This window comes from Ipomoea triloba, chromosome 1, assembly GCF_003576645.1.
Source record: "Ipomoea triloba cultivar NCNSP0323 chromosome 1, ASM357664v1".
Classification (NCBI taxonomy): Eukaryota; Viridiplantae; Streptophyta; class Magnoliopsida; order Solanales; family Convolvulaceae; genus Ipomoea; species Ipomoea triloba.
Window position 1 is genome coordinate 33,618,006 of NC_044916.1, and position 11,783 is coordinate 33,629,788.

Consider the following 11,783-nt stretch of genomic DNA (forward strand, 5'->3'; position numbering starts at 1 on the left):
TGGTTGATATGAGTGGTCGTGCACTCTTGTATTTTAAGAGAGGTTGGGAGTTTGAACCCCTCTTGTATATATGAAAAAACTAATCTAGCCAACATTTTGCCCCTTAATTGGGCTGGCTCGGGGCAAACGGGAATTAGTCTGAGCCGGGTATAGGCTTAAAGGTGCCTTCTATAGTAATTAGGGCTTGCTCAGGACATCTTGTGGTGTGTGACAAAAAAAATAAAAATCTACCTACATACAAACAAGAAAAATACTACTTTTTTTTTTTTTTCAAATTAAAATCGCTAAATAACTCACACGACATCAATCCTTAATAATTTTTTTCTTTCACATGGACTCAAATTCGGAATCCCATGATTACGTACCAACTTGGTTGTAGACTTGAAGGTCATTCCCTACTTGTTCTTAATACTTTTAATTAAACTACAACTTATATAAGTGTTATATTGAAGAATGAAAAATAGAAATAAAAGAGAAGGTAATTAGTTGAAAAGAAGAATGCATGTGGTAAGGTATTAGTTATTGTAAGGTGGTGATTGCACAAAATATATGTTGCTATCATGGGATTCTTGTTAGGGTGATCAAATAATTAATTAAGTAATTTTTTATACAAGGAAGTTGGAATAGTTGTCATATTAATGGGTTCTTTGTATTTAGTAAGATACTACCTACTACTTCTCCAACAAAACACTATTATTTTCATTTAAATCCTAACTAAAAATCTAAACAGAAATTAGATCAGCCATATGTTGGTGCCAAAAATATTATTATTATTATTATTATTGTTGTTGTTGTTGTTGTAGTATTCTTCAATTCGTTGCTTCTTTGGATGTGTCCAAGAACCTCTCATTCAACTGTACGTCGTGTATTTATTATATTATATACTATTTTTTTTTGATAATTTATATTATATACTATATATACGCCATTAGACAAGCGAGATCAGTAATGGTACCAAATAATAAATTTTCAGTATACATAAAATGAATCTTAAAAAATAAACATTTAATATATTTAAAATGAAAATTCATTAGTCTAACAATGAATTTTATATCAATGGTTCATGTTATAAGATGAATCATGATCAATGGTAAAATGATTGTTTTGCTATCTTTTTAGGCCTGGATTATAAGTTAAACAATAGTTACTGCGTGGACCGTGGTCCACACAACTATGTGGACCACAATAAAAAAACGACGTCGTTTTGTATACTTTTTTTTTTTACGCGACTCGCTATAACATACATTTTTATAACTCATAATGTACATTATTCTAAAATATAATGTACATTATATTACCCCCATAAGTTTCATTATTCTAACACGTAATGTACATTATTCTAACACATAATGTATATTATTTTAACACATAATGAACATTATTCTTACTCATAATATTTAACGACATCGTTTTGGACCATGGTCCACACAACTTGAAGAGCTATAATTTGCCATAAGGTCTTTTTTTTTTTTTTTTTGTCATAAGTTAAAAAAATATTGGGGTGGGCTTCTAATAAAGTTAAAAAGATAATGTATTATAGCCCAAAGTTTCTTTTGGTCTATAAAATTGTTGGGCCCAAAAATATATAGTTGATCCATAATAATCTCGAATTGGATTCTCCGTCTGCAGGATTCCTCTGATTGTGAGTCGAACAAAAGCAATTGTTTTAGAGTGAGTTTAGATACCCACTGCAATTTCAGAATCTACATAAAGTTCAAATCTTGCTTTATATCTCTGGTCAGTCACTCAGATGCAATTGGGGAAAAAATATTTCAGAATTTGATTATCATATATATATATATATATATATATATATATATATATATATATATATATATATATATATATATTGAATGCTCATCATTTACATAATGAATGTTCACAATTTTACATACTAAATATTCACAATTTATAGACTAAATGTTCACAATTTAAATATAATTGTGAACATTGAGTATGTAAATTATGGCCCTATTTGGTAAATAATTAGCCTATCAGTCAATTTTGGCTTATTTGACCACTATTAGTTGTTTGGTTAATAAGATTTTTGTAACTCCAAAATGCTAAAATTCAAAAGGCTACTCAAAGCAGTCTTTTTAATTAGCTTTTTAATAAAAGAAATTATACCAAACAACTATTAGCTAACAGCTAATCTACCAAACAACTTTCTACAATCAACTAATGTTATCAACAAATCATACTTTCTAACCCAAACAGCCAACTAAATCAGCTAATAGTCATTTACCAAACAGGGCCAACCTGAGTTTATAGTATAGTTGTTGCATCTAACAATGTAAGTACCTCCTCCAAGAAATATTAAATGTATTATTATTTTTAATTATTAAATGGATTTATGCATAAATAATTTATTGAGAGAGAAAATAGAAGTAATTGAAGAGTTAGGATGGGGCTAGGGGCGTTAAAGAGCAGTAAATGAGATGAGGAAGAGGATAGGATCTGAGCGGATTGTATTTTATCGGATCTTTGTACCAGTCGTAGGTGGGCAATATATTTCTTTGCAGTGCGCCAGTGCATATGAGGAATGCATGATACCTTTTTGATATTTTGTACCCTACATTAAATTTACACATCAAGTTTGTGTTAATGTAACGGATCACACTTATTTTTGGTGATGAAGAAATTAAATTTCGTAATTAGTATTTGATAGTATTTATATGGTAAATTTTGCATAGTGATTTTAACCGATAAATGAGCATAAAGATGCAAATCTACTTAGAATGTTAATAATTGACACATGATCGGCTCAAATAAAAAAATAGCAATAGGTCACTGTCTCTGACAGTCGAACATGAAATCTTGTAGTTAATCAAGACAACAACTTTACCAACATAGTTAGGATTCTCCCTTTAATACTCACCAATTTTGATTAAATAATATTTATTTAAATTATTGTAACAAATGGGTCACACTTGTATGAGGTCGTATCACAGATCTTTATTTGTTAGACGGGTCGAGGTCAATATGCAAATGTAATACTTATACTAACAAATATAATACTAAATATTACATTTAATCTTGACCTGACCCGTCTCACAAACAAAAGATATGTGAGACGATCTTACACAAGTTTTTGCCGTTATGACAAAAAATTTGCGTGAGATTTGTTCTTAATTTTCTCCTGGCTGTTCTCATGGAATTCAAAGTCTCTCTCTCAATCACAACATCTTGGACTAAAGTACAATGATAGACACATTAACTTCAAAACAATTTTCATCATTTAACATTTTCTATAAAATTTCAAGTAAATTAAAAGAAAATATTGTTCAAACATCAGCTAGTAGCCTAGTATAGTGGTAATGAAGTGTAGTTTACTAAGTTGTCATTGTGCCAACAAAATCTTGCAATGGAAAATTTTTTTAACCTAAATTTATATTTCTTCTTTTTATTGTACAAAAAAAAAATTATCATTTAAGAGATATATCATTAAGAAGTTTTGAATTAAGCTAGATATTTAAATGATAATCATATTCATATTTGTTTCTTTCTATTTTTTAATTTACAAGTTCATTTTATATAATAAATATATAGTGGCAAATTAATTTTAGTTAAAATATGATACAATTAGTTCAATATTTGCATTTAGATTGATTATAAATTCAAATCATATTTATTTTTGATTTTTTTAAAATAAAAATAAAAATGTGATCCTTTCAAAAAAAACAAAAATGTGATGTCATTAATTATGAGCCGATGGAACAAATATATATAGTGTATTGTGTAAAACAAACAATGAGCTGAGATTTGTGGCTGGGGTGCATGCAATACAGTGTGTCCTTTGTTTTATGAAAAGAGAGAATGGTATGAAATTAATGTTGGGTAGCTAGGGTCCATAATGTCATACAAATGGGTTAGTTAGTAGAGTAGTACGTACTTAATTACACTTAGGGTGTGTTTGATTTGCGCATGAAAATTAAAATTGGAACGTGAAATCAAATACTTCGTAATGGTATGAATTTTCGTGAAAGTATTTTGCATGCTTTGTAGAGTGGAATTGGAATGATTACCAATATTGATGTTTGGTTATATATGATCCTATAATGAGAATGTTTTAAAAATACAAAATAAAAAAAAAATTACGGTAATTGATCCTAACATCAAAATTAGCACTAATATGAACAAAAAAAAATCAAAATAAAAATTTAAAAGCATTAATCCAAACTTAAAAATTATATAACCTATAAGATGGAATGATCCGTCGCACGAATTAAAACCCGTGAGACGGTCTCACACAAATGTTACTCTTTTTCTTTAGAATGATAACCTTAGTTTGTTTACCTTCTTGTATTCGTGTGCTAGTTAGGCTCACAAATTTTTTTTTTATTTAGGGTGTACTTTTAGTAACATATCAACTTTTTGCTAATATAAAAATAAAAAAGATTGGCAAAAAAAAGTGGGTATAAACTTGGACTTTTGGAGCAAAAGGAGACAGACCGTTCAGTGTATCAACTAATCCAATATGATGTACTTAATTAAAACAAAAGTCATATATATATATATATATATATATATATATATAGAGAGAGAGAGAGAGAGAGAGATCAGAGAAACAATTTTGTGTGTGTAATATAATTTATACATTTGTGTATTTAATTTTTGTTGTAGTGCATTCCCATTGAGTTTGGATAGTTCTTAGCTAGAAATCAATTACATATATAAGACTTGGCTAACTTATAACCTCACACTTTACCCATTTTAAGTTGTTAATATTAGAAACTAGAAAGAGTCACCCACAATCTCAAACCTAGCTTGACAATGGCCGAGAAGTTCCTTTGTAAGGTAACTATGAATGTATGTATCGGTTTTCAAAAAAATAAAAAATAAATGTATGTATCTGGATTTACGTGAAATTTGTTTAGGACTTCAATCAAAGGCATCGAAATTGAAGAGTTAGAGCCAATTTCATCATATTCTTCACATATATTCAAGTCACCGGCCAATATCTTCTATGAATGGGATAAATGATAAAATTTTTAAGTTTCTAAGTAATTGCAATTATAGGTAGAGCTATGTTGTATCCGATGGCATCAATTTGTATCGCTCAAATTTTACTATTTATTCTTAAAATCTATTCAAGACTGGTTCAGTTCTTCTCCTCCCAAATTTGATTGAAAAGTGAAAATAGCATTCCTCATAGACGGGTTCAGTCTAAACATGTAGGTGGCTACCTTTTGTGTAATACACACAAAATTGTATTAAAAGATAAGTAAAAAAGAAAATTTGAAATAATAAAAGTGAAAGAAAATACAAATGTGTGGATGGGGTGGTCAGTGTAGTGTTGTGGACAATACAAATGTTATGTGCCCGCAGTTGTTGGATGTCCCTTTCTCCATATATTTATGGGAATTATGGACTTAAAGTCAAAGGGGACCACTTTCCGGATATGTATGTTACTTTGGCAGTGATTAGTAAAGGACGGTTAACTGATAATGGTTAGTTAACTATTGATAGATTTTTAGTATAATTTCTTTTCTAAAAAAAAAAATTAATTGAAACAATTGTTTCGAGCAACTTTTTAAATTTTAGCATTTTAGAATTATAAAAAGTTAATTAACCAAACATTTGTATTGATTTTTAATCAAATCAAATAACTAATGTCAAATAAGTCAAAATTGATTGATAAGCTAACTATTTTACAAAGTTATTGTGTCCAAATAAAAAATACAACGATCAATATATATATATAATTTTTTTTTTATTACTAAAACAAAATAGTAAATTTTTGATAATAAAGTAACCATCTCTCTTTGTTTCTCTCAGAAGTACATGACACAAAGCTTAATGTGATCTAAGTTCTTCTTTGCAAAACTAATTATCTAATTAAGCCCAAACTTCTCTAAACCTACACGATCAAACCCAGAATTCTGTGTCTTGAAAGCAAAAGATGTTTATTCTTCCCCTTGTCTCAAAATGTATTGATATGGTTAGCTCCACACACTGCAGTCCACTCTTTAGAGTATATATAATGATGATATGTTGGGTCAAAGGTCCACTGTCCAAAGGATCCGCTGACATCATTCTTAACTCTCTCTCCATAAATACACTGCTGACATCACCTTCTCTCTCTTCATAAAAGCAAGGATATGTTGCATGCAAGATGTACCCCAATCACTAATATAGACAGTGTACTTACCTAACTCTCATATATATATATATATATATATATATATATATATATATATATATATATATATATATATATATATATATATATATATATATATATATATATTATATGTGTGTGTTACTCCCTCCATCTCATTTTATTTTATGTGTTTGATTAAGTTAAAAATATTTGACTAAAATTATTTTTAATTCAATTTTTCATAATATTATGTTTAAGTTTAATATTAGTATACAAAATTTATATATTTAGAAACTACACTAAGTATTATTAAACACAAAAAATTAAATTTAAAAATAAATTAAAAAAATATTAAGAAAAATAAACAAATAAGAAATAGTTGGTTTAACCAATAAATAGTAAATAAGACATATCTTTAAAAAAAAAAAGTTAAATAGAACATATAAAATGGTACAGATGGAGTATTATTATTACTGTTTTTTAATTACAATCTAATCTTAGCTTGTATATTTTGCTCAACATAAAAGGAAGTATCTTGTAATTTGATAGTGAGGGAGCCATGGGACTCCGGGGAACATTTTATTAGGAAAGTGTTGACCCAACCCCAGGGCCTATTTTATTGTGAAACTATTGGCTCAAGCAGTGTGTTCATTTTTATCGTCAAGGAAAAGAAGGAAGCTTATGGTGGACTCGATCCCAATAAAATCATCAGATAGTATCACGATTACCATTCTAAACAGAAGTTGATCAGGTCTTGTGTATAGATTATTAGTTTGTAGCTACAAAAAAAATCTATATTATTGTATTATACCTGGCAAATTATTTTTATTTTTTATTTTTATTAGTATAAAATATTATACGGAGTATGTGTTTAAATTTATTGTAAATACTGAAGTTGGTAATAATAATCAACACCACCTATGCACAGTGGCAACTGAACACAACATAATTGCTTAGGCTGCAATCTACATGCCACATTTTTGTACTAGGTTGCATGGCACTGTGTTGTACACCTCATCCGATCGACTTCTTTATTTATGTATTATTATTCTGTGGACCCAACCACAAAATCACAATTTACATTGTCCCTCTTTAGCTCATCAATACTACAACGGTCCACGAGCAACTTTCTATCCAATAGAATAGTTATTATTATTACTACTCGTCCAATGGTTATATATATAGGTGAAGGTTTTCAGCGAGAACACCTCTCCTCATATGAAAAAATGTGCTCATATAAAAAATAGGAAAATTAAAGATCTTAGTATTTTATCTCATCCAAATGGATGCCCAAAATGAAGGGAAACTTATTTATTTATTTTTTTTTAAAAAAAATTCAGTATCATTTTGATAATTTTTTCTAATTTTCAAGTGTATAAATTTCAGACTATAAATTTCAAAGACTTCTTTCATTGATGTTTCTAACAAGAGAGATTTTATTTATTTTTTAATAATCAAAATCACTTAACAATCCCATTTCGTAGCAAAAACACTTGTTCAAATTGAAGATATAATTAAAAATCATTACGTCAAAACATAGAATTTATGTATATAATATATTAATTGTAAATACATAATTTAAAACAAGACGTACAACGGGTGATAATAAATTTGGTCAATGATGTAATGTGGATATGGTCCTATTCTTTGGTATAATTTCCTAGGTTACTTCACCTTGAAAGCTACAGAAGCTTTTGATTTCTTCAACAGCGGCGGTCTCCATCAAGCAATGGTGAAATGGGCAAGTGGATTACTATTACAGCAAGTTTGGTTTACGGAATGAATTTTAAAGGAATAGGAATATTATTCCATAAGAAATGGAATAGGTAAGGAATAGAATATGAATTGTATTCCAGCTTTTGGTTTGCGGAAGGAATAGACTTGGGAATTGTATTCCATCGTTTGATTCGCGGAAGGAATAGAAATGGAATATATATTTAAAAGACATAAATGCCCTTGTACAAAATTATTATTATTATTATTATTACTACTACTAATATTATATAATATTTTTATATAATATTATTCTATAGGAATTACAATATTAAAAAATGATCTACAAATTATGTAAAAAAATATTCATATAAATAACAAATAAATTTAAAGAGCATTTAATAATATTCAGAAGAAAAAATTATTAAGTATTCAAGAAGTTAGTTTGAGATGTGTGTCTCTCCTTATTTCAAGGAGTCTTTCTGCAACAAATAATTAGATATTCAGGAGTCCTAATATTACTATAAAATCTAAGATTTCTCTTTTCCTATGTTTCTTTTGTTCTTGAGAGGGTGAGAACTGCTTATATTATATTGTTCATGCAGATAGCACGGATATAATTGATGAAGCAATCACATTCTTTAGAACGAATATCCGCAGCAATATATATTTGGTAATATATATTGCTGCGGCTGCGGCGCCGCACCGCGCCGCAGCAATATATTTGTAACAAATATATTGTTGCGGCTGCAGCGTGGTGCTGCAGCCGCAACAATTGTTATATATATATATATATATATATATATATTTAAATAATAATCTGTAAAAAAAAAGAGAAGATTGAAAAATTCTTTGAAGAAGAAGTCCAATTTGCAATGAAGAAGGTGAGATGTGTGCGATGACGGAGGGAGAAAGGTGATGCGAGTCGATGAATTTTAGAAAAGCAAGCCTAAAAGAATTTAGGTTTAAAAAGGATAAAAAAGGAAATATATTAAAATAGCTATTCCTGAGAAGTCAGGAATAGACTAATACCAGGGGGCCCTGGTAATAGCTATTATCCTTGCAAGGGTAATAGCTCATTCCCAGTCCTGTGAATACAAATGCGAACCAAACAACGGAATAGGCTATTACTGGGAATGCTATGCCATTCCCTGCCTATTCCGTGAACCAAACACCCCGTTATTGTAAAAGGAAACAACACACCCCGTTATTGTAAAAGGAAACAACCTACTCCAACATTAATTCTTACGCGGAGTATATATGCGGGCAAATTATTTTGTGGACTCGGTCCACTTTACAAGGTAAACTTAAGTCTAAAACACACAATTTGAATACTGAATGCTCAAAATTTATATACTGAATGCTCAAAATTTATATACTGAATGTTCATAATTTACATACTAAATGTTACATACTAAATGTTTACAATTTCATACTAAATGTTCATAATTCAAATTGTGAACATTCCAGTATGTAAATGGACATATGTCCACTTTGCAATGTGGATCCAGGTCGCTGGTATAACAATTTCATTGGGATAAATTATTGTATGGACCATGATCCACATAGACTAAAAGTACATTATTTGTATACTAAATATACATTATTTGATAGTATATAAAATAATGTATTTTTAGTACTCAAATACTATATTTTTAGAATATTAAAAATATATTTTTTGTTTATGATCTATACAGTTGTCTAGACCATGTTCCATGTAATAATTCATTAGCTTGCATTATTTTATAACAGCTTATGTATTTTATTAAATTAGTTTCAATTATGGGTTAAAGTTTAATTATTTGATTTAATCATTTAATTTGCAAGTAGTTTCATAATATGCTTGAATAATTAAAGTAGTTTCTATTATGGGTTAAACCTTAAGTATGTGATTTAATCATTTAAATAACAATATAATATTTTAAAGCATATTAATAGTTATTTCATTTACGATTAGTAATTGTATTAGTTTAATTAATTTCAGGATCCTATGCGAGATCCCATATTGGCTGAACGTTTTCTTAGGGAAATAACTGTGGCTATCTCAGTTGTTTTGGCTGTGTATTTTGGTTGTGTAGCTGTTAAGATAAAAAAGGATAGTAACCTGGAGAGTTGGCTCTACCTGCTTCCTGTTGTGATATTGTTTTGTGTGTATCTCATAATGCGGCGTTGGGCATCTAACCCTAATTGGTAGACTTCTAATGTGATGCTCAGCTCGATCAAATATCATAGCTTAACTTATAAGTTTGTAATATGAGACCAATTGAAAGAATGATTATGCAACATTAAATATTATCTACAAAACTGAAATGATCACTTTCATTCCTAGTTATTATATCTTGTTTTGTTTTATATTTTATATGTTATTCAATCCAGCTGTGGAATATAATTGAATCAAGTATATATACGTATTGCACAAATAAATAAATTGTCTTCTGAATATGTTCGTATAAAATTTACGTACTCTACTAAGGAAAGCGATTGATTATCCTAACTCCTAAGCTTTAAAATAACATGCTGAAATTAAACTAATACAGATCAATTAGTAATTGTAAATGAAATAACGTAGATAGTTAGTTAGTTTATTAATCCCCCTTGAATGCAGCACGTAAGGATTAATTGCATGTTCAAAAGTTAGGGCGTGCCATTTTTTTTCTATTCAATGTACTAGGTAATGTGATTGGTAATAATAAATTAATAACCAATAAATATTATATTAGTTTTTACTTTTATTTTACGAATTGAATATGATGATTTTAAACCCAATATATGTTATTGTACTGTGGATATAGATGTCTGGGTGCCCCATTCCTTAATTACCTCTTTATTTCTTCATAAATCATCATCTACCCCACTTTTCTAATATTTATCGAATCAGGATCAATTACATACCACTATATATTAAAAGATGGAGCTAGTAGTGAAAAAAAAAAATTATTTGTTTTATACTTGTGTAGTCTTTTACCACATTTCAATAACAAGATACTAGATTTATCTTGTAAACCTCCATCTAACATATATTATTTTGCCATCAAAATATCACTCTCTCCCTCATTACTTAATTTAAGGAAACATTTAAGAGGTTCTACTTATAAATTAGTATTTTAATTACATTACATTGTCGCCCAATTACTTTTTTAGGAACTTATAAAATAAGTACATACTTTGAAAAAGTTTCAAAATTTTAAAATTAAAAATATTGTTAAAATAATAAATAGTGGTTCATAACCCTTACCCAAAGTTTATCTGTGTTGGACTTCATTTGCCATGCGCCCATGCCAGTCCAAGAGGGCCTCGTTGAAGTATTCTGTCTTGCATAGGCCCAGTCCACCTCTCTCCCGTAGTTATATTGTGGATTTTGGTCCAAAAACGACACTATTTTTTTTAAGTAAAGAAATGATTGCCATCAAAATTTAATGGAGTTCCGTAAATGAACATACAGTTTATTTCAAATGATATGTATACCTCACATTTATTTTTATATTATCAAATGAAATTGTAGTTACATTGAAATGAAACTGTAGTTGTGTTGAAAGGAAACTGCAGTGTATATAAAATGAAACTGAATAACAATTTCACATATTTGAGTGTATAATAATGTTGAATGAAAATGTAGTTTTATCAAAATTATACTGCAGTTGTGTTGAAAGGAAACTGCAGTGTATATAAAACGAAACAAAATAATAGTTTCACATATTTGAGTGTATATTGTCTAATGAAACTGTAGTTATATCAAAATGATATTGTAGTTGTGTTGAAAGGAAACACATGCCCAAATAATAAATGCGTCTAAAATATACATGCTTAAATAATCAATATCTTCAATCGGTTAGTACATGCTCAAATAATAAAGTTTATGCACACAAATAATAAACCCTATCCATATAAATAATAAACTCTCAAGTTATTTTTATATTATTTTATACACATTCAAATAATGAACATTACGTATAATATACCTTATACA